Source organism: Zea mays, chromosome 1 (genome assembly GCF_902167145.1).
Source record: "Zea mays cultivar B73 chromosome 1, Zm-B73-REFERENCE-NAM-5.0, whole genome shotgun sequence".
Taxonomy (NCBI): Eukaryota; Viridiplantae; Streptophyta; class Magnoliopsida; order Poales; family Poaceae; genus Zea; species Zea mays.
This window is the reverse complement of record NC_050096.1, coordinates 105,862,725-105,887,372: the sequence shown is the minus strand read 5'-3', so window position 1 is coordinate 105,887,372 and position 24,648 is coordinate 105,862,725.

Here is a 24,648-nt window from a genome sequence, read left to right as displayed (position 1 = left end):
ATCATCACTTGACTGAGACAACTTGCCATGGTGTCCCTTATTATCCAACCAGCTTCACGTGACATGTTGTAGCTAGCAGCTGCTTCAGTATTTACAACTTATAAATAGTTGTGTATATAAATCAATCATGTGTTATTTTCTTTTGCGTGCGCATATATATTCAGCTATAGTTATATGGTGGTGTTTTTCTTGTGTTTGTTTTGTGCTCTGATTATCTGGTGGACTGATTTTGTTTGTGAAGCAAGTGAAAACTGACCCTAATACAAAAGTATTGTAATAAGGATACCAAAATATAGAATCCAAGTGGTTGATCCTCACCAAAACCTATGTTAATCTATATTCATGAACATAGCTAGTGCCTTCCAAAAATACTAGTATAATTTCAATGACTCCGCACCAATTATATATCGAAATGTGCGTGCATAATGTCACTAATGGAAAGGTTTTACAATGCAGATAGCATGGACGATTTAAAAACATGTAAACATAGCTAGTACCTTAGAATATGCTATACTTGTTTTATCTTGGTTGATCCAATTGAACTTATATATATATATATATATATTCTTCCTTACCTTTGTTTTTAGGACTTCAAACTACTATCTATTATATTCGTTCCATAAAAAGAGTACTAATCCAAGGGACTAGTTGTTTGTAGGTTTATAAACAATATTGTATATAAATTAACCCTGAGTTCTTTTCTTTCGCGTGCACTTATAAATTCAGCTCTAGTTATATGGTCTGCTTTTTCATGTTATAAGATACACTAGGTAGTTTCAGCACGTCTAGAGTTGTACAGGAGCTGCAAGTGTTACCTGCGTTGTTAACAGAGTGGGAGAACACTCATATTTTCATGTCCTATTCACTTTCTGCAATTAGTTAACAGGACTTGCAGCAATTAGTTCATTTGATGCAACAATCATATTTTGTCCAGTTCAATAGCCATGTCCTAGTTAACAGGAGATCACTCATATTTTATCTATTTAATGTTTGTTCAGAGATGCCAATTACCCAGTATGAAAAGGAGAGGGCTTTAAAGGTGATCAGGAACAACAAAATGTTGATCAGCCTTGGTATAGCTGGATTAACATCACTTACTCGATCAGGTAATACAAGGAAGAACTCTAGCACTTGTGAAGACTTTGATCCATTGTAAGAACGTCATCATAACGAGGATAATGTTCATCATGTGGCTAATAAGGTACTTAGGTTTATTTACCCCTTCGTTGTTATTACTTATTTGTGTTCAATGTGAAATAAGATCAATTTGGGTTTAATTATTTTATTATTCCTAGGGGCCATGTAGGGTGTACCTTTCAACTGTCAAAGAAGGAACACCCACATGTGTACTGGTTCTGGAGGAACAAAAGGATCCAAGAAAGTGCTAGCACCTAATGCAGAAGACCAAGTTGGTAGAATAACTAGGTAGAAGACAAAGGAACTATCCTTAGCTGAGAAAAATCTACATGGTTCAACTACAAATACAGAAGAACACACATTGATTTTTGCCAATTGTCCTGCACAACATGATGACGAGATTCAAATATGTGATGAAGGCAAGAAAACAATGATCCATCCTACAATAAACATGTTCTACAAATTTGCATTAAACTAATTATAATGTGCACTAATTGTGTGAAAATGTTCATTATATTTAGCCAAACAGATGCCATGACAAATAAATGGATAAGGGGAAAAAGTATGGGAATGCAATTGGAAGGAATAAGCCAAGGCTTAAACACAGATTCCACTGGTCATCGCTGAAGGCAAGAGACGTCCAGAGTTAGAAAAGATCAATGATCTGCAAAAAGGAGTAGATGAGACTAATGCTCTCCTTTGTCGTCTCTTTAGCCTCAATAATAAGTTGGTCGAATCATTTTAGTGTGGCCCTTGTATCTCATATTGCTGTTGTATGGCCCTGATTTTGCTGTCCTTTTAGTACTATCCTTAGCACTCTACTTGATGCTTGTTTGATGAAACATGATGCTAGTTTTGAAAATTTTGAAGGGTTTGGTTCTTGATAAATGATATCTATGATATATGTTGCTAAGTACACTGAAATAAATTGGTTGGGTTCTACTGCAACCTAGCACTGGTTCCAGCAGTAGGGCTTCGATCAACTGTTTCTGCGTTGTTGGCTACAAATTCAAAAGTAAACAGACAAAAAATATGGTGAAACAAATTGGCTTGTGGCCAAATACTTTGTGATGAACAAAATTGTCACAAGCATAGATGCCACGTAAAATATCAGTCATGCCATGTCATGCGCGTGTTTAATTTTATGACGTTTTGTATCCTATGTGGAAGCATGATGTGGCATTTTTTGGAGATTGCTAGTGACGAAAATAGCGTGTCACAAAACTATGAAGACATATAATACGTCACTAAATTTATGACGAAAAAACATGAAACGTCATAGATCATGCAATGCCACGCATGATAGGTGACGAAGTGGTTTTCGTCATGCAGATGTCATAAATTATAAAAAGTGACATAAATTTAAGGTTTGGTGACATAAAGACAACGTCACAGAAGGTCACAAGTGTTGTAGTGGCCAACCCCAAGCAGACGGATGACGCCAGCACACTCGCGAAGGACTTGCTGGGCGTTAGCCTCGTACCTGAGATAACGGTGTAGTCCGTCCCCGACGCGACTTCGTCAGCATCCGTCGATCAAGAGGTACCGTCCGTTTTCCATCCTGTGCCTTTTAGATTCAGCTTCGACCCACCAAGCGACCCTTCTTTGGTGGACGCTTTCATAAAGGCATACCCAAACCTTCCGGGGTACCATATGTGGTCAATCTGGGACCGACTGACGGCCATCTCGACCTACGGGCCCCCGGGTTCCGAGGAAGATGACGAGCCCGACTCTGGTTGAGATTTCTCCGGGCTCGGTAACCCCAGTGCCATGCGAGACTTCATGGCCGCATGTGAATACTGCCTCTCCGATTGCTCCGATGATGGCCACATCCTTGACGACGAGGACTGTGGCCCAAGTCGCGAATGTTTCCACGTCGATCTAGGGGGTCTCGACGAAGGCAACCATCTTGGTATGCCGAAGGACGGCGATCCCCCTAGGCCTGCGCCTCGCGTTGACATCCTTCGGGAGCTAGTTGTGGTCCCAGTCCCTGCGGGGGGTCAGGACGCATAGCTCGAGCAAATCCGCGAGATGCAGGCCAGGCTCGACGAGGAAGCAGGACAACTTATGCAGCTCCGGCAGAACATCGGTCAGGAGTGGGCAGGCCGAGCTCCAGCCGGAGAAGCGCGTCATCTGGCCCAGGACGTCCAGCACCGCATCGCCGACGATGCCAGGGCAAGGCTGCCCCCGGCTTCCAGTGGGGTCGGCCAAAACCTTGCTGCAGCGGCAATACTACTGCGAGCGATGCCGGAACCATCCACCACCGAGGGGCGGCGTATCCAGGGAGAGCTCAAGAATCTCCTGGAGGATGCCACGGTCCGATGGGCCAAAAGCTCTACCTCCCGAAGGCAGGGGTACCCCCCGGAGCATCGCGCCGCGACTTCCCGATTCATGAGGGAAGCCTCGGTCCACACCGGGCGCACGCAGGACACAGCGCTTGCAGCCCCGGGTCGCCTCGGCAACGAGCACCACCGCCGCAACCGTCGAGCCCACCTCGACGAGAAGGTGCGCCGAGGCTACCACCCTAGGCGTGGGGGGACGCTACGGCAGCGGGGAGGATCGGAGCCCTTCGCCCGAACCGCCCGGTCCACAGGCTTTCAGCCGAGCCATACGACGGGCGCCATTCCCGACCCGGTTCCGAACCCTGACTACCATCACCAAGTACTCGGGGGAGACAAGGCCGGAACTGTGGCTCGCAGAATACCGGCTGGCCTGCCAGCTGGGTGGAACGGACGATGACAACCTCATCATCCGCAACCTCACCCTGTTCCTCTCCGGTGCCGCCCGAGCCTGGCTGGAGCATCTGCCTCCTGCGCAGATCTCCAACTGGGATGACCTGGTCAAAGCTTTCGCCGGCGACTTCCAGGGCACATACGTGCGCCCTGGGAACTCCTGGGATCTCCGAAGCTGCCGCCAGCAGCCGGGAGAATCCCTGTGGGACTACATCCGGCGATTTTCGAAGCAGCGCACCGAGCTGCCCAACATCACCGACTCAGATGTCATCGGCGCGTTCCTCGCCGGCACCACTTGCCGCGACCTGGTGAGCAAGCTGGGTCGCAAGACTCCCACCAGGGCGAGCGAGCTGATGGATATCGCCACCAAGTTTGCCTCTCGTCAGGAGGCGGTCGAGGCCATCTTCCGGAATGGCAAGCAGCCTCAGGGCTGCCAGCCGGAAGACGTCCCCGAGGCGTCCGCTCAGCGCGACACCAAGAAGAAGGGAAAGAAGAAGTTGCAAGCGAAACGCGACGCCGCCGACGCAGACCTTGTCGCCGCCGCCGAGCACAAGAACCCTCGGAAGCCTCCTGGAGGCGCCAACCTGTTCGACAAGATGCTCAAGGAGTCGTGCCCCTATCATCAGGGTCCCGTCAAGCACACCCTTGAGGAGTGCGTCATGCTTCGGCGCTACTTCCACAAGGCCGGGCCCCCGGCGGAAGGTGGCAGAGCCCACGACAACGACAAGAAGGAGGGCCACAAGGCAGAAGAGTTCCCCGAGGTCCATGACTGCTTCATGATCTACGGTGGGCAAGTGGCGAACGCCTCGGCTCGGCACCGCAAGCAAGAGCGCCGGAAGGTCTGCTCGGTGAAGGTGGCGGCGCCAGTCTACCTAGACTGGTCCGACAAGCCCATCACCTTTGACCAAGGCGACCACCCCCGACCGCGTGCCGAGCCCGGGGAAGTACCCGCTTGTTGTCGATCCCGTCGTCGGCAACGTCAGGCTTACCAAGGTCCTCATGGACGGAGGCAGCAGCCTCAACATCATCTACGCCGAGACCCTCGGGCTCTTGTAGATCGATCTGTCCATGATCCGGGTCGGTGTGGCGCCCTTCCACGGGATCATCCCCGGGAAGCGCGTCCAACCCCTCGGGCAACTCGATCTGCCCGTCTGCTTCGGGACTCCCTCCAACTTCCGAAAGGAAACCCTCACGTTCGAGGTGGTCGGGTTCCGAGGAACCTACCATGCAGTGCTAGGGAGACCACGCTACGCCAAGTTCATGGTCGTCCCCAACTACACCTACCTCAAGCTCAAGATGTCGGGCCCCAACGGGGTCATCACCGTCAGATCCACGTACCGACACGCGTACGAATGCAACGTGGAGTGCATGGAGTACGCTGAGGCCCTCGCTGAATCCGAGGCCCTCATCGCTGACCTGGAGACCCTCTTCAAGGAAGTGCCAGACGCGAAGCACCACACCGGCAACTTCGAGCCAGCAGAGACGATTAAGTCCGTCCCTCTCGACCCCAACAACGACGCCTTCAAGGAAGTCCGGATTGGCTCCAAGCTCGACCCCAAATAGGAAGCAGTGCTCGTCGACTTTCTCCGCGCGAACGCCGAGGTTTTTGCGTGGAGTCCCTCGGACATGCCTGGCATACCGAGGGATGTCGCCGAGCACTCGCTGGATATCCGAGCTGGAGCCCGACCCGTGAAGCAGCCTCTGCGTCGATTCGACGAAGAAAAGCGCAGAGCCATAGGCGAGGAGATCCACAAGCTGATGGCTGCAGGGTTCATCAAAGAGGTATTCCATCCCGAATGGCTAGCCAACCATATGCTTGTGAAAAAGAAAGGTGGGAAATGGCGGATGTGTGTAGACTACACTGGTCTAAACAAAGCATGTACGAAAGTTCCCTACCTCTGCCTCGCATCGATCAAATCGTGGATTCCACTGCTGGGTGCGAAACCCTGTCGTTCCTCGATGCCTACTCAGGGTATCACCAAATCAGGATGAAAGAGTCCGACCAGCTCGCGACTTCTTTCATCACACCTTTTGGCATGTACTGCTACATCACTATGCCATTTGGTTTGATGAATGCAGGCGCGACATACCAAAGGTGCATGAACCACGTGTTCGGAGAGCACATTGGTCGAACGGTCGAGGCTTACGTCGATGACATCGTAGTCAAGACGAGGAAAGCCTCCGACCTCCTCACTGACCTTGAAACGACATTCAAGTGTCTCAAGGCGAGAGGCGTAAAACTTAATCCTGAGAAGTGTGTCTTCGAAGTCCCCCGAGGCATGCTCCTGGGGTTCATCGTCTCCGAGCGAGGCATCGAGGCCAACCCGGAGAAAATCGCGGCCATCACCAACATGGGGCCCATCAAGGACTTGAAAGGAGTAAAGAGGGTCATGCGATGCCTTGCGGCTCTGAGCCGCTTCATCTCGTGCCTCGGCGAAAGAGGCCTACCCCTGTACCTCCTCTTAAGGAAGACCGAGCGCTTCACTTGGACCCCCGAGGCCGAGGAAGCCCTCGGGAACTTAAAGGCGCTCCTTACAAGCACGCCCATCTTGGTGCCCCCCGCTCCGGGAGAAGCCCTCTTGATCTACATAGCCGCAACCACTCAGGTGGTCAACGCCGCGATCGTAGTAGAGAGACGAGAAGAAGGGCATGCATTGCCCGTCCAGAGGCCGGTCTACTTCATCAGTGAGGTACTGTCCGAGACCAAAATCCACTACCCGCAAATTCAGAAGCTACTGTACGCGGTAATTCTGACGCGGCGAAAGTTGCGACACTACTTCGAGTCTCATCCGGTGACTGTGGTGTCATCCTTCCCCCTGGGGGAGATCATCCAGTGCCGAGAGGCCTCGGGTAGGATTGCAAAGTGGGCGGTGGAGATCATGGGCGAGACAATCTCGTTCGCTCCTCGGATGGCCATCAAGTCCTAAGTCTTGGTGGACTTTGTGGCTGAATGGGTCGACACCCAGCTTCCAGCAACTCCGATCCAACCGGAACTCTGGACCATGTTTTTCGACGGGTCGCTGATGAAAACAGGAGCAGGCACGAGCCTGCTCTTCATCTCACCCCTCGGGAAGCACCTCTGCTACGTGCTGCTCCTCCATTTCCCGGCGTCCAACAACATGGCCTAGTACGAGGCTCTCGTTAACGGGTTGCGCATCGCCATCGAGCTAGGGGTTCGGTGCCTCGACGCTCGTGGCGACTCGCAGCTTGTCATCGACCAAGTCATGAAGAACTCGCACTGCCACGACCCGAAGATGGAAGCCTACTGCGACGAGGTTCAGCGCCTGGAAGACAAGTTCTACGGGCTCGAGCTCAACCACGTCACCCGGCAATACAACGAGACTGCGGACGAGCTGGCTAAAATAGCCTCGGGGCGGACAACGGTTCCCCCAGACGTCTTCTCCCGAGACCTACATCAACCCTCCGTCAAGACCAACGACACGCTCGAGCCCGAGGAGGCCTCGGCCTAGCCAGAGGCACCCTCGGCCGCCGAGGGTGAGGCACTGCGCGTCGAGGAAGAGCGGAATGGGGTCCCGCCTAATCGAAACTGGCAGACCCCGTACCTGCAATATCTCCACCGAGGAGAGCTACCCCTCGACAGAGCCGAGGCTCGGCGATTGGCGCGGCATGCCAAGTCGTTCGTCTTGCTGGGTGACGAGAAGGAGCTCTACCACCGCAGCCCCTCAGGCATCCTCCAGCGATGCATATCCATCGCCGAAGGTCAGGAGCTAGTGCAAGAAATACACTCGGGGGATTGCGGTCACCACGCAGCACTTCGAGCCCTCGTTGGAAACGCCTTCCGACAAGGTTTCTACTGGCCAACCGCGGTGGCCGATGCCACTAGAATTGTACGCACCTGCCAAGGGTGTCAATTCTACGCAAGGCAGACGCACCTGCCCGCTCAGGCCTTGCAAACAATACCCATCACCTGGTCGTTTGCTGTGTGGGGTCTGGACCTTGTTGGTCCCTTGCAGAAGGCAACCGGGGGCTTCACGCACCTGCTGGTCACTATCGACAAATTCTCCAAGTGGATTGAGGTCCGACCCCTAAACAGCATCAGGTCCGAACAGGCAGTGGCGTTCTTCACCAACATCATCCATCGTTTTGGGGTCCCAAACTCCATCATCACCGACAACGGCACCCAGTTCACTGGCAGGAAGTTCCTGGACTTCTGCGAGGACCACCACATCCAGGTGGACTGGGCCGCCGTAGCTCACCCCATGACGAATGGGCAGGTAGAGCGTGCCAACGGCATGATTCTACAAGGACTCAAGCCGAGGATCTACAACAACCTCAACAAGTTCGGCAGGCGATGGATGAAGGAACTCCCCTCGGTGATCTGGAGTTTGAGAACGACGCCAAGCCGAGCCACGGGCTTCACACCGTTCTTTCTGGTCTATGGGGCCGAGGCTATCTTGCCCACGGACTTAGAATACGGTTCCCCGAGGACAAGGGCGTACGACGATCGGAGCAACCAGACCAACCGAGAAGACTCACTAGACCAGCTGGAGGAGGCTCGGGACATGGCCTTACTACACTCGGCAAGGTATAAGCAGTCCCTGCGACGCTACCATGCCAGAGGGGTTCGGTCCCGAGACCTCTAGGTGGGCGACTTGGTGCTTCGGCTACGACAAGACGCCCGAGGGCGCCACAAGCTCACTCCTCCCTGGGAAGGGTCGTTCGTCATCGCCAAGATTTTGAAGCCCGGAACATACAAGCTGGCCAACATTCAAGGCGAGGTCTACAGCAACGCTTGGAATATCCGACAACTACGTCGCTTCTACCATTAAGATGTTTTCAAGTCGTTCATATGCCTCGTTCATACGCAAATAGAGTCTAACCGTCAAGGAAGGGTCAGCCTTGCTTCGGCAAAGCCCGACCCTCCCTTGGTGGCTAGAAGGGGGGAACCCCCTCTGCGTCAAAATTTTCCTCGGAAAACGACTTTCGTGTTTCCCGGCTATATCAGTAATAGAACCCCGAGAAACGAATAAGAGTGCATGTAAGCGGCAAGGCCGACCGAGCCGAGGGACTCCTACGCCTCTGGGATACGGATACCTCACTCGTCACCTACCGCGAAAAATAACTCTTACTTGGGTAAGCGATCGTGCTACTGACGAACAAGTTCGGATACGCGAAACAGGAGGAAAAGAGACACAGCTTTATCACGACGACAAAGTGTTCAGGCCTCGGCGGCCGCGAAAGACACACACGTGTTCAAAACAAACTGCTCCAGCAGAATCAAGCATCGCCCGGGGGAGGAGCGGCACCCTCGGCTTCATCTCCAACCTCAGCGCCGTCTCCACCCTCGGCGAGATCCACCCCGGCCTTGGATGGCGACGCAGGCGGAAGGATCTCCACTTCGAAGGTGGACGCCAACACCGCGCTTGGGCCCGCAGCGGCCGCGTCAAGCCTCTGAACTTCGGCCAGGGCAGCTTCATCTTCGTTGGGAAGGCACTACCCCTCGCTAACCCGCTCCAGATCCACATCGTAGTGGGAAGCGAGCACGGCGAAGGCCCGCCTAACGCCGTGATGCAGCACCTCGCGGAGTCTGCCGCGCACATGGCCGCCCAAGGCCTACAGGCGACTCTGGGGGGAGCTTCCCGAGGGGACGTCGTCAAGACCGAAGACCTGGCAGAAGGCCGAGATAGCTTCGGACATGGCCACGCGGTCGGCCTCTTTCTACTCAGCTGCCTGGGCAAGTGCTTTGGCGGACTCGTTGAGGGCAGACTCGAACTATGCAAACAGCCAAAACGGAGTTCTTCAAATACGAGTTAAAAAATGAAGCTGAATCAAAGTCTCAAAGCAGTCAAGACATACCTTCAGCCCGGGCACGCTGCTCCGAGGCTACGGCCTGGGCGGACCCAACAGCCAAGGCCAGGTCCTGCGCAAGGACTCCGGCCAAAGCAGACGCCTCGGCTAGCTGGCCTCCAAGGGCCTCAGCCCGGCTTTCAGCCTCAGTGGCCCGGCTCCGAGATTGGTCCCGCTCACCGATGACTTGGCCAAGCTCCAACTGTCGCCGCTGCACCTCTGCGTGTGCCGCCGCTGCCTCCGCCCCCAGCTCGTCACAGAGCAACCGAAGGTCCGCCGCCTCGGCGCTCCATTGGGAGAGGCGCTCGGTAGCCTCGGCAAGCGCGGTCCTCAGGAACCGCAGCGAACCCCAGACGTCGGCCTCGCGACGGATGAACGACGACTTGGCGGTTCTTAGATCCGTCAGATCTTGAGGAAGGGAAGTGTAACACCCCAGGTGTTACTCAGGGTGTCCACCCAGGGCTACCCCTTTTAACCTATTATCACATGAGGATTGAATTGGGCAAAGTACACCAAACTTGGAGTTCAAGGTCCTAATCAAGTGCAAACCATCTTGGATATCATGCCCTAGCTTGTCATGCACATCTAAGTGGGGAATTTCCCAAAACCCTAAAGCAAACCCCTCTTGGGCAATAGGAACCCTAATTGAAGCTAGGATCAAAAGGTCATGTAAACCTTATGATCATGGCTTGGGCCAAATATTAAAGTTGTAATATGCTTCATAACCTACAAATAATAGTAAGGAAGTACCCCCAAAAAGATTTCAGAAAAGCCCCAAAAAGTCCACCAAAGGTTGAGCACAAGGGAAAAATTCAGAATTTGCCTAAGTATAAAAACTAACCCTTGAACAAAGATCCCACATGTTCACCTTAATCCAAAGTTCAAAACACTCCGACCCAATTGACAAAGTGGCGCCAAATTAACCCTAGAATGCCCTGGAAAGAGGTGACACCTACCCTAGGACGTTTGACATGACTTGGCACCATTTTTGTCTCGATTTGGACCTGTCTGACACAGCCGACTTCCCACCCTCATATCTCTCTAACCCGACCACATCTACTCTTGGAACTCACATGAACTAGGTAGCTCTAGGTGCAGGGAAGAGATCTCCCACAGGCGATAGGGTAAGATTCGTACGTTTTGTCCGCTCAGCAGAGGGAAGAACACGGGCAGAAGCAACGAGCCACGTGTTCGACGCGCTCTGAGCTCGCCAGAGCACGCCCGCGTGCGCCCCCGCGTGCCCCGCGTCGCGCCAACGGCCAGCCGGCACCCTGTTCCGCGCCCGCGCCTATAAAGCCCTCCCAGGCGTTGGTTACACTCTTCCGCGCACGCTCAAGCCTCACCGGAGCTCAGTTCACCGCCGTTTGCAAGTGCGCGGCGTGTCCGCGGCCACCCAAGCCACTGCCGCCATAGACCGGCCAGCCCAGCCTTTCCCAGCCCCATCCGACCTTCGGAGACGAGTGTACACGCCCCAGTGAAGCTCCCCGAGCGAGGAATCGAAGCCTACTTCGCCGGAGAGGCCAGTCCACGGTCGCCGGAGCTCTCAACCCCGCCGGAGTGCGTGGACCGGGTAAATCACTGAGCCATTTCTCGATTCACTGCACAGATAGCCTATACGTCACCCCAGGAAGCTCACCGTGCCCTTGGATTGAACCAGATCGCCGTGATTTGGCTGGTACACTCGCCGCTGACGAGAACACCCGCCTGCGCACGTGGACCGAGCGATTCCGGCCATCCCCGCCGTCGAGCCGCACATCGCTGTGACCGTCAGAGCCTCCCCGAGCCAACCCTGCCCTTCGCCGGACCTATCTCGCCGCCGGTAAGCCGCGCCACCCTTTTCTTTCCCGCGGGTACTGTTTACATTGGGGGAAGGACTGCGGGTGAGAGGAAGAGAAGGTCAGGGGGCTTTTTGAACTGTCAGCGACTCAGGGGAATAGTGGCGCAAGGGTAGAACTGCGAAGATTGATTTAGCCTTAACCCAGGGACCTCGGTGCAAACTGTTTTTCCAGGAAACTCTCATTAAATCTGTTTTTAATTTAAACAGAGACTTTAAAAATTCATAACTTCTGTTTAGTTCATCCAAATTTGGTCAAACCAATTTTGTCAGACTCTAAATAATGTAACCCACTTAAGAAAAATATAAAACCCCCTAGGTACTATAGAAAACTTTAAAGCTCTGATTTATTTATAGTTTTGGCCAAAAGCTCAATAATAGGGCTAAAATTAGTTGCACTAATTGACTAGGACTAGAAAAATTTGGAGAAGTTTATATCTACCTACTAACCCAAATAAAAATGCTAAACCTTTCTGCCCACCCCATTGAGTTAGTTTTTGCCCCTTATTTTGCAATATGCTTAAGGTTAAAGAAAATAGAAAAGGTGAGTTAAATAGTGAACCAGAGGACACCCCTATTTTTGTTAGGATACTTATTCAATGTAGTTCACTGGAAAAAAATCAATCATACCCTATTTTAGTATAAAATAAGTAGGATACCTCTTATTTTAATAAAACAAGGGAAACTTAGAAAAACCCTACAAAAATAACCCCAAGGTAAAAACACCCCCACCCTTGGGATAGCTAATGTTTGGTTATTAAGAACTTAGGAAAAATATGAAATCTGTTGTTTGACATTTTTCAAATAACAATGTAGTAGAAAGTGCCTTTTTGACATTAAACTTTAGAAAATCATAACTAAATAACCACCCCTTAGATTTCTGTGATTTTTAGCACAGAAGCCTATTATTGCTATTAGATGCCAGCAAAAATAACCTTTAGGACAGAACCCACCACTAATTAGGAGGTGTAGTATAAAGTGACCCATTTTACACCACTCTTGTTATCTTTGTTCAAAGCGTAGCCTCTATATTTTAAGCCTCAAATTCTTAAAGCAGGCTAGGATAGCAAATGGCAACTCACTGTAATTTTTACAAAATTTTTGGAAATTATTAAACCACTGTCGTAGTTCAAACCTACACTAGAAACCATAAGTAGAAATTAAAGAAAGGAAAAATGAATACTAGAAAATTAGTGTCATCCTAAAAGCTTTTTATAACTTATCCACTGAAATGTGTAAAGGCAATACCATTTCCCTATGTTTATCCTCAATAAAAACCTAAGCCTAAAAAGTAATAAGCACAACCCACTGGAAGCCCCGCATGACTAAGAAACCCTAAGTTACTTCTTGACTTAACTTCTTTTAGCATAATGTTATTAAATCCTGCATAATCATGATATACATGTTCATTGCATTTCGATAGACTGTAACCTTGCTGACGGAGAGTACGTCCTCGTGCCGGAGCAAGGAGCTGCTCAGGAGGTAGCCCCAGATCCAGCACCAGAGCCTGCACCAGAGGACCTGCCTGCCACTGCTTTGGAAGGCAAGCCCCGGTTTATGCATAACCTGTTATTTATGCTATTTTACTTCACTTAATGATTGTAGGTTTGATTGTGCACTTAAGTGTAGGAATTGTTTGAAACCCTAGTTGCATGATCTCAGGAATCCTGTTGAAATGAATACTAGTATGCTAGGTCGAGTAGCCGCTTTATTAATTAGGATCTCGGTAGAAGACGAGTGATTTTTCTAGCACTCGCGCGAGGTCAGGAAATTGGTTGTATCCACTTTCTTATCATAATGAGGTTGGTTGGTGAACAACAATCCATGGGGATTGGTTGTTCACGGGATAAAAATTGGAATAAGGATTAAGGTGTGGTACCGTGTGTCAAGCGTTTGAACGTACTAAACACATACCGAGAAATATGGTAAATCGGTAAGCCTAGTACCTGAGTGAACCTGCCCGCAGACTTTACCCCTCACGCGACCTAAGACGTGGTCTCCCATTCCGGTTATGGTGGGTACAAGTGCTGTCACTGCACGACGGCAGTCGGGGTCAGTGAGGCATTGTACGCCAAGGCGGTGAGCCCTGATCTGTTGCCAGGGAATCGATGGGGACGGTTGATGTGTGTGGGGACGGAGTGCCCCTGCACGTCGTGTGTTTAGGTTTACCTTGCAAGGATAAAAAACTCGATTCAAATCGTCTGCTTCTCGCAGCTAATGAGACTGCTTGATCCATGCTGCTACATTGAGTAACAAGTGGATATGTGATGAGTTGATATAAGCTGTTGATTGCTAATAATGCTTGCTACTATGTATGAGTAGATAGTACACTTTTAGCCTTAAGAGAGTCACACTTAAATTGACAAAGTTAAAACTTGACTTAGAAACTCAGCTAGTGCTTTTGGCAACCAAACCCCACAGCCAAACAGCTGCATGTCTAGAGGTAGAGGAGTAGACTCCTCACACCGGGTAAGTCTAGCTGAGTATTAGTATACTCAGCCTTGCTTGTGGCATAATTTTACAGGTTCCTTGGAGGACATGGTTGCTGGATTGACTTGGCCGTCCATCTTGCCACCGGGCTGGACTGTCGAGTGGGACCCCGCCTCGGCTGAGGAGGAGCATGAGGAGTGATGGGATAGGCTTCCCCATCTCTCTGTTTATTTACCGTTAGTTTTATTCCGCTGCACTTCGAACAATGATGACGACTTTTGCAAAACTCCGATGGTGATGTAATAATTTAATACTCCTTCATGTATGGTTTTATGCTTTATTGTATTTGCTCTGTGACTCACCATCGAGTGAGATTGTGGTACTTGATCCTGTCAGTGGCCGTGTCGGACTAGATCCGAGGGATTGACGGGTTATTCCCATTTAAGTGTGGTCTAGCCTCTAAGGCGGGACTTAGGCACTTAAGTTGGAATAATTCGGGCAGTTCCGCCACAGGAAGCAGGGTGTCACAAAGGGTGCCTTGGTCACGTGAAAGGTATGCCTAAAATCCTTACCTGGAGGATCCTGGGAACGTTCATGGCAAGGACCTCCGTGGTCGATCGAAGCGACCCCATCGCTGCCTCGACACACTCGCGGAGCTCGTCCCGAGACTGCTCCTCCCGCTCATCGTCAAGAACAAAGAGGGGCTTCGAGGCACCATGGGTCTAGAACCGGAGCGCCTCCCCACGCCGCTCATTGGGACCGCGCCGCGCGAGGATGAGGTCGCCGCTCCCCAGGACGGGCCGCGGTTCTGCGCCCCCCTCCTCTAAGGCGTCGGCACCCCCTGCGGTCGGTGCATCAGGTACCTCCTCGACTAAGGGGGCAGGCTTCCAATCACCGGCCTCGGGTAGCAGCGCCTCAGCCATCTCAGCATCGGCGGCGACGGATGGCTCCACGGGCAGAACGGCAACAGCCTCGGCAGAGGCTGGTGCCGGCGTCGGCAACACGTCAGGTGGTGTGAAGGCCGCGACCGCGCCAGCAGTCTCCCCCGGCACCACGGCCACCTCAGCAGAAAGGTCAGCCTGAGGAGCTCGCCCCACGGCAACTCATGTCGCCTGAGCCCCCCGCTTTGGGGCATCTTGTGAGGAGGCCAGCCGGCCGGCGTGGCCCGATGCGGCACTGGCTGCAGAAGCCGGTGCCGTCTTGAGGACCTTCCGGGGAGCCAGACCGATCGAGCCGTGCCTCTGTTTGCTGGGAGGAAAAGGAAAGGCAGGATCAGGACACACGAAGAAGGAGCCGGGACAGAGGTATCCTCAGATACTTACCCACTCCGGACCACGGCCAATCGTGCCTGCGGGGAGGCCCCTCGGGCCTCGGCCCCCGCAGGCGCCGCAAAGGTCTGCCCCGCTGCCGGTTTCGGCACCATCCCCGCCTCGGGCACCCGAGGCCCTGAAGGGACGGTCTGCCCAGGCGCAGTCACGACGACCTGAGGACCAACCTCTTGTGCGGCCGGCACGGGCGACTGCTCTTGGGGGACAGGCGGGTCGGCCTGACTCCCCGGGGTCACCTCAACTACCTCGGCCGAGGGGTCAAGTACCCCCTCAACCTGTCCCTGTTCTTCGGACCGGGACCCTGATGCCCCGACCCTAGATACCAACGGCGCCAGCACACTCGGGGGCTGGCTTGACGACCCCTGGCCCAGCCTCAGGTCCGGGCTGAGGCCAAGGCGGGCCGCCATGTCGTCGTCTTCGTCTTCGTCATCGTCGTCGTCGTCGTCAGGCGTCTCCGGCGACGGCTCCCTCGGAAGCCCATCCCTCTCCTGCTTCCGACGACGCCTCTCCAAGGCATCCCGAGCCCGCATCCGCTCGTGAGCTCGAGCCTTTTTCGCGTCCTTCTTCTCCTTCTTCTTCTCCGCGGCAACCCTCCACGCGGCTCGATCCACCGCGTCCTCCGGGACCGGTGGCAGAGAAGGCTTGTGAAACCCCAACTCCTGGAGAGAGACGAAAATCCCGGCTGTGAACCGAGGGCAATCTGACACAAAAAAAGAAGAAGGAGCGGACACTCACCAGGGATATGCACCCGCGCTTGGGACGCATCAAGGGCTGGGTAAGGGCGCCGGCGTCCAGCCTCCCTACCGTGCCGGCTACCCGCCTGTGGAGGTCATCAGCGGGGAGGGGGACCGAGGACATCTGCGAACCCTCCAAGTCGACCCCCGGTGTCATCTCCGAAAGCAGCAGCCGTCGTTCCATCAAGGGGAGCACCCTCCGGCGATGGATGGCGGCAACCACCCCCGCGGCGGTGAGCCCTCCGTCTCGCAGCCCCTGCAAGGCCTCCAGAAGGGGCTGGAGATTCTTCTGTCTCTCGCGCGGGTCCCCATAGCGCCAGTTGCTGCCGGCGGCAATCACCACTCGTTGAGAAAACGACGGGAGCCTCACATCGTCGTTCCGGAGGTAAAACCACCGGCGCTGCCACCCCTTGTTTGAAGACACAAGGATGGCGGGGATGTACTATTGTGCACACGCCTGCCTCAACTGGAGGATGCAGCCACCGGCCCGCACCGCCATGCGGACTCTCTTTTCCCCCGTCGTCAAGGCAAAAGGCTCCGCGGAGAAGAGATGGGTCCATAGATCCCAATGGGGGTCAATCCCCAAAAACCCTTCGCAAACCGCCGCAAAGATGGCTGCTTGCGCGATAGAGTTGGGGTTGAGATTGTGCAGCTCCACCCCATAGAAATGCAGAATCGCCCGCATGAAACGGCTTGCCGGCACACCGAACCCCCGCTCATGGAAAGAGACGAAACTCAGCACATACCCCGACAGCGGGGATGGGGCGGCTCTGCTCGGAGGGACCATCCAGTCCGGCTGCGGGTCACCGGAGAGGGGACGAAGCAAGCCATCGGCAACAAGGGCCTCCATGTCGTCCACCGTGACAGTGAAGAAAGGCCACAGGTCGCGCGGTGGAACGACGGTTACCCGGTCGGCCATCACCAAGTGAAGGGGGTGGCGGCGGAGCAGACAAGGTGCGCGGTTTTCTATCTCTAGCTATTCCCTCAGGTTGCGGAAACCAAAGCAGGAGGCAAGAAGCAGAGTAAAAAACCACCACAGGTCCCTCTTTCGAATATATAAAGGCCCGGGCAAGACCCGTTCAACACTTCGCCCGAACCCGCCGCGAAGTTCAAAACTCAAAGGCGAAACACCCGTTCCTCGAACGGCTCGCGCATGCACAATGGCTGCCCCACGAACCACTCGTCCCGTCGCATTAACTCTGCGGCAGGGCATGCGACACCTTTGGCAGGCGAAGCGGACGACGCTTCACCTCCACCATAATGACCGCGTCAAAAAAGGTGCGCCACGTCGTTCAATTTCATATCCTTTTCCTCTTCCCCTTTATCTCTCTTGCTACAGGGACTGGGAAAGGGGATACTCCGAAAGGGATCCTTCTCTGCGAAGGAAGCGGGCCCCGAGCCCTCCTACTGATCAGGGGTTCGAAGGCTGGCCCCTCGGAAGGGTTCGAGAGCCGCCTCAGAGCACTCGGGCTCCGCGCCCACTACTGGTCAGAGGTTCGAAGGCTGGCCCCTCAGAAGGGTTCGACAGCCGCCTCAGGCCACTTGGGCTCCGCGCCCACTACTGATCAGGGGTTCGAAGGCTGGCCCCCGAAGGGTTCGACGGCCGCCTCAGAACACGCAGAGCGAGGGATGACTCTGGGTACGTCTGATACATGTCCGAGGCTGGGGCTACGCTCCCGAGGTACCCTAGGACATTTCAGAGACCAGCAGGAGCGATTCTGTAACGGAATCCCATCAGAGGGAGGCATCGAGCCCTCGGACCCTATCAAACGGGACCGGGTCCGGCAAATCACTTGCAGGTACTTTTGGAGCGCGCCTCTGGGCCACTAGCCGACCCTTATCGAATGGGGTACGAGCGTCCACTCGGATCACCCGTTAGCAACTCACTGGAGACACCATGTTCGGCGCCCTCCGAGGGCAACATGGCGCTTTCCCCCCCTCCTCCTTGCGGAAAGGCGACGAAGGGGCGTATGATAAAAGCCGAGTCAGTCCTTGGCCGTCCTCTCGCTCTGTGCGGAGGCTCGAGGGCTACTCTCGCAAACCCGGCTCCGCCAAACCGTTGACAGCGTCAACATACCAGCCCGAGAACTCGGAACCCGACTATGCACCCGGACTACGACCAGTTCGCATGAGGGAACAATCAGACCGGCCGAGGCATCACGAAAGGCATTAAGACCTCGAAGGAGTCAAACCACTCCTTCGAGGCCTCGGGGGCTACACCCGGCGGGTGCGCTCGCGCGCACCCACCGGAACAAAATGCAACCGAGAAAGGCCGGTCCCCTTGCAAAAAAGTGCGACAAAGCCTCCAAGCGAGTACCCACACTCCCTTTGAGGATCGGGGCTACTGTCGGGGACCATAATTAGGGGTACCCCCAAGACTCCTAAACTTGGCTGGTAAACACCATCAGCACAAAGCTGCAAAGGCCTTATGGGCGCAATACAGGACAAAGCTCTGTCCGCTCAAGGGACACGATCTCGCCTCGCCCGAGCCAAGCCTCGGGCAGGAACAGTAGACCCAGGCAGATTCACGCCTCGCCCGAGGGCCTCCTCAAGCAACGGGCGCACCTTCGACTCGCCCGAGGCCCAGCTCGGGCAGGCTTCATGGAGAAGCAACCTTGGCCAAGATCGCCTCGCCAGCCGACCGGATCGAAGGAGCATTCAATGCAAGGATCGGCTGACACCTTACCCTGACGCGCACTCTTCAGTCGACAGAGCCGAAGTGACTGCAGTCACTTCGCCCCTCCACTGGCTGACCTGACAGGAAAACAGCGCCGCCTGCACTGCTCCGACTGCTGTGCCACCCGCCAGGGTGAGGCTGACAACTGCCAAGTCCGGCCTCAGGCGCCATAGGAAGCTCCACCTCGCCCGACCCCAGGGCTCGGACTCAACCTCGACCTCGGACGACGGTCTCCGCCTCGCCCGACCCCAGGGCTCGGACTCAATCTCGACCTCGGACGACGGTGTCCGCCTCGTCCGACCCCAGGGCTTGGACTCAACCTCGACCTCGGACGACGGTCTCCGCCTCGCCCGACCCCAGGGCTCGGACTCAGCCCCGACCTCGGAGGAGTCTCCGCCTCGCCCGACCTTGGGCTCAGACCGACCACGTCAGAGGGGGGGTACATCATTACCCTACCCCTAGCTGGCTCAGGCTACGGGGAACAAGACCGACATCCCATCTGGCTCGCCCTAGTGAACGGGTAATGATGGCGCCCCGCGTGCTCCGTGACGACGGCAGTTCTCAGCCCCCTACGGAAGCAAGGAGACGTCAGCAAGGTCCCGTCAGCCCCAACAGCTGTGCTTCTACAGGGCTCAAGCGCTCCTTCGACGGCCACAACGCCACATCAACAGGGCTCCAACACCTCTCCGACAGCCACGTCGGCATGTACATAGGACTCTGGCACCTCTCTGCTAGACACATTAGCACTTTGCTACACCCCCCATTGTACACCTGGGCCTTCTCCTTACATCTATAAAAGGAAGGTCCAGGGCCCTCGTACGAAAAGGTGGCCGCGCGGGAGAACGGGCTGACGGATAGGCTCTCGCTCTCTCCCTCGCGAACGCTTGTAACCCCCTACTGCAAGCGCATCCACCCTGGGCACAGGACAACACGAGCCGTGGTTCCCCTTTATTGTTCCCCCTTGTGTTCCGTCTCGCGCCGACCCATCTGGGCTGGGACACACAGCGACAATTTACTCGTCGGTCCAGGGACCCCCCGGGGTCGAAACGCCGACAATATTCTTACCTTTCCATTAATGTATAAAATGCTTTGGTGTGAAGGAAATTAGCATTTTTGAGCCGAAGGCGAAAAACACCTTCCCTTCTTTTCGTACACAACGAAGCATAAAACTGCTTCTTTTTCTTTTTTCCGAAGCTTTGTCTTTAGAGCCGAAGCAACTGCCTGTGTTATGATGATGATGATCCTATGTATGTCTAAATGAATGTTTATGAATGCAAATGTATGATGTAATGTCGTGCAAATGAATGTCCAAACACTCGTACGAAGCTTCATTCACAACCTTCATTACCTAAGGAATGACTGAAATCTCTTTTTGATGCAAGCTTCCCTTAGGAACTTCTTCGCCTTTTATTTCGGTGGTATCAGCGTTGACTTTTCGCTGTAAGCCTCCCTTAGGAGCTTTTTCGCCTTCTATTTCGGAAGTATCAGCGTTGACTTTTCGCTGTAAGCCTCCCTTAGGAGCTTCTTCGCCTTCTATTTCGGCGGTATCAGCGTTGACTTTTCGCTGTAAGCTCTGCATTCCCTTGGGAACGACTTTTTGTAGCTTCGTCGTGCTCTGCATCCCCTTAGGGACGTCTTTCGAGCTTCTCCCTATTTTTTCTTTTCTCTTTGCACTCGATGGTGCATGCTCAGCTTTTACATTTACATTTTTTGGGGGATATTGCTCTTGTAGAGCTGAAATAAGAAAAAGAGAAATTACATGCTATGGCCCCATTAAAAACCTTTCTCCCCCTTTAGAAAGGAAAAGGGTGCCATAGGAAAAAAATAAAAAGATTACATCAAGCTACACATAACATCGCCGAAGCTCATCCGCATTCCAAGATCTAGGAATATCGTTGTCGTCCATATCCTTCAATCTGTAAGAACTGGGTCTTGACGAAGATACTACCAGAAAAGGTCCTTCCCACTTCAACTGTAGCTTGCCTACTGTATCTGGGTTGGAAACTCTTCGAAGTACCAAGTGCCCTGGCTTGATATTTTTTAACCGAACTTTTCTGTCACGCGATTTTATTGTTTCGGCTTGATATTTATTGATATTCTCCACAGCCTGAAGCCTGATCCCTTCTATAACATCTTTTGCCATAGAATAATCAGCTTTGTCCTCTGCCGAAGCCACTGTTCTTATTGATCCGGCTTTAGCTTCTTCTGGGGTTATTGCTTCGTCACCAAACAACAATTTGAATGGTGTAAAGCCTGTTGACCTTGACATTGTTGTGTTGTGGCTCCACACCACTTTGATTAATTCATCTGGCCACTTTCCCCTGGGCTGATTGAAGATTAACTTCATTATTCCTGTCATTATAATGCCATTAACTCTTTCGACAAGTCCATTTGACTCCGGATGTCTAACCGATGCAAAATGGATCTTCGTGCCAATTTGTTCACATAACTCTTTGAAAGCTTCGGCATCAAACTGTGTTCCTTTGTCCACAGTAATTGCCTTCGGCACTCCGAAGCGAAAAACAATATTTTGCCAGAAACGTTTTTGAACAGTGACCGAAGTTATTGTGGCTAAAGGCTTTGCCTCAATCCACTTGGAAAAATATTCTACCGCCACCATAACATATTTTAGATTTCCTTGTGCTGGTGGAAGTGGGCCTAGCAAATCAAGGCCCCACCTTTGCAACGGCCAAGTGGGCTGTATTAATTGAGTGAGAGATGAAGGTTGCTTCTGATCTCTTGCACATTTTTGACAACCTTCACACTTTTGAACTAATTCCGCTGCATCCGAAGCTGCCTTCGGCCAATAAAATCCTTGACGAAATTTTTTTCCCAGCAAGGGCCTAGATCCAATGTGAGATCCACACAGACCTGCATGTATCTCCTTCATCAATTCGATACCTTCGGTTCTTGATAAACATTTGAGGAGTGGTGAACAAACTCCATGTTTATACAATTCCCCTTCTATCATGACATATGGTCTCGTTCTTGCCTCCATTCTTTTATTATAAGCTTCGTCACTTGAAAGACAATTTCCTTGAAGGAAAGATATTATTTCAGTTCTCCAATCTTCACTGTGCACTGGACAAATAGTGAGCACTGCTCTTTCATGAGCTCAACCAAAGGTGCTTTTATTGTTTCAAAAAATACTTCGGAGGGTAAAGGGAGCCCCTGAGCCGCTGATTTGGCTAGCAAATCTGCATGCTCATTTTCACCTCTTGGAATATTTTTGACGGAAAAACCTTCGAAGGAAGCTTCCAACCTTCGGACTGCATCCAAATATTTTTTAAGCTTCGGATCTCGTGCCTTGCTACTTTTATCCACATGACCAGCAATAACTTGAGAATCAGTTTTTAAAATGGCCCTTCTTATTCCCATTGCCCTTAGCTTCCGAAGCCCCAATAAAAGTGTTTCATACTCAGCAATATTATTTGTGCAACTGAAATCCAATTTGACTGCAAAACACGTTTTGACATTTGAAGGTGCGACTAGAACCGCAGCTGCTCCTACACCGAAGGTTCCCCAAGAACCATCGCAGAATACCGTCCAAGCTTCGGCATCTTGGCTTGTCCCTTTTTCATGAGCCCCTGGCGTCCAGTCAGCTATGAAGTCTGCTAGCGCCTGAGATTGAATTGAAGATCTATGGACGTAGTCAATGGTGAATTCATTGAGCTCTGCGGCCCACTTTCCAACCCTTCCAGTAGCTTCTCTATTCCTCATAATATCCTTCAGAGGCTGTGTGAGAGAACAATTATGTGATAAGCCTAGAAATAATGTCGAAGCTTTCTGGAAGCCATTAATACGGCATACATCACTTTCTCCAACTCTGTGTAATCTTTCTTTGACAAGCTCAATACTTCGGAGACAAAATATACTGGGACTTGCTTTTTATTTTGTCCTTCAAGCTTCTCCTGGACAAGTGCCACACTCACTGCAGAGTGCGAAGCTGCCACATACAACAGCAGAGGATCCCCTGGCACGGGTGGAGTTAGCGTCGTTAGGTCTATCAGGTACTGCTTCAGCTCTTCGAAGGCTTTCTGCTGAGCTGTTCCCCATTGAAAGACTTCGGCTGATTTCAGCACTTCAAAAAATGGTAAATTTCTCTCTGCTGATCTAGATATGAATCGGTTCAAAGATGCCAGTCTTCCTGTCAGCCGCTGAGCTCCCTTCTTTGTGCTTGGCGGTTCCATCCGAAGGATAGCTTCGATTTTATTCGGATTAGCTTCGATTCCTTTTGTTGAAACTAGGCAACCAAGGAATTTTCCCTTCTTTACTCCGAAGACACATTTTTCTGGATTCAACTTCAGGCCAGCTTGCCTGAAGTTTGCAAATGTTTCCTGCAGATCAGCAATGTGATTTTCTTGCTTCGTGCTTTTTACTATGATATCATCAACATATGTTAGCACATTTCTGCCTATCTGAGAATGAAGGACTTTCGCTGTCATTCTGCTGAAGCTTCCTCCAGCATTCTTGAGCCCCTCAGGCATCCAAAGATAACAGTATGTACCACTAGGTGTTATGAAGCTTGTTTTTGGTTCATCTTCCTTCTTCATCCAGATTTGATGGTAGCCTGAATAACAATCTAGTAGACTCATGAGCTCTGACGAAGCTGCTGCATCTACTAGAGAATCTATCCTTGGTAATGGAAACTCATCCTTCGGACATGCCTTATTGAGATCAGTAAAATTGATGCACATTCTCCATTTACCATTGGCCTTCTTCACCATAACAGTGTTAGCTAGCCATTCTGGGTATTTTACTTCTCTGATGACTCCAGCGCTAAGAAGTCTTTCACTTCATTCCGAGCACCTTCAGCTTTGTCATCAGACATTTTCCGAAGCCTCTGCTTTCTGGGTCTGAAGGATGGATCGACATTGAGCGAGTGTTCAATGACATCCATGTTGACACCACAGAGATCGTTGGTGGACCATGCGAAGACATCTTTGTTGTTGAACAGAAACCTTGTTAGGTTTTTCTCCTGTTCCTCCGACAATTGAGATCCCAGCAACACCTTCTACTCTGCTATATCTTCACATAAGAGCATGGGCTTCGGCTGATCGACCGAAGCAGCCTTCTCCCTTCTGTACTTGTATTGCTCACAAGCTTCAGCTCCATCTATATTATGGATTGCTTTTGAATCTGTCCAGTTTCCTTCAGCCTTTCTGGCAGCTTCCTAATTTCCATGAATAGCAATAGGCCCTTGATCCGAAGGTATCTTCATACAAAAATATGCTGGATGAAGAATTGCTTCAAAAGCATTGAGTGTCCCACGACCAATGATTGCATTGTAGGGGTACTCCATGTCGACAATATCAAACACAACTTGCTCAGTCCTTGTATTGTTGACAAATCCGAAGGTCACTGACATCGTGATCTTGCCGAGCGCTACAATCTGTCTTCCTGCGAAGCCACAAAGAGGGTGTGTAGCATCATGAATCTTATCCTCTGGCTCTTGCATCTGTCTAAAGGCCTTAGCAAATATAATATCCACTGCACTGCCTGTATCAACCAGAACATTGTGGACCAGAAACCCCTTGATAACACAAGAAATAACCATAGCATCATTGTGAGGGTAATCCTTGAGCTGAAGGTCCTCTTGGGAGAAGATAATTGGGATGTGGGACCATCTTGACTTGATGAAGGGTCCTTGCACCCCGACATGTTGTACCCTTCTCTGTGCCTCCTTCTTCTACTTCTTGTTGGCCGGCTCTGAGCATGAACCGCCTGTTATCGGGAGTACTAGCTTCGGAGCCGAAGCAGCTCCAGCTTGGTTGTTGAACGAAGCCATCAGCTCAAAAAGTGGAAATGATTTCACAGGAGGTGGGCGCCAATGTTGGGGACTTGTTCTCAAATGCTTCGAATTAAGAACAAGGCAACATAAAATGTTAAATATTAATGCCCTTCGTCCGCTGAAGCATTATCTCCCCAAGGATTTAATGAACCTCAGACGAAGGCCATGAGTGAAATA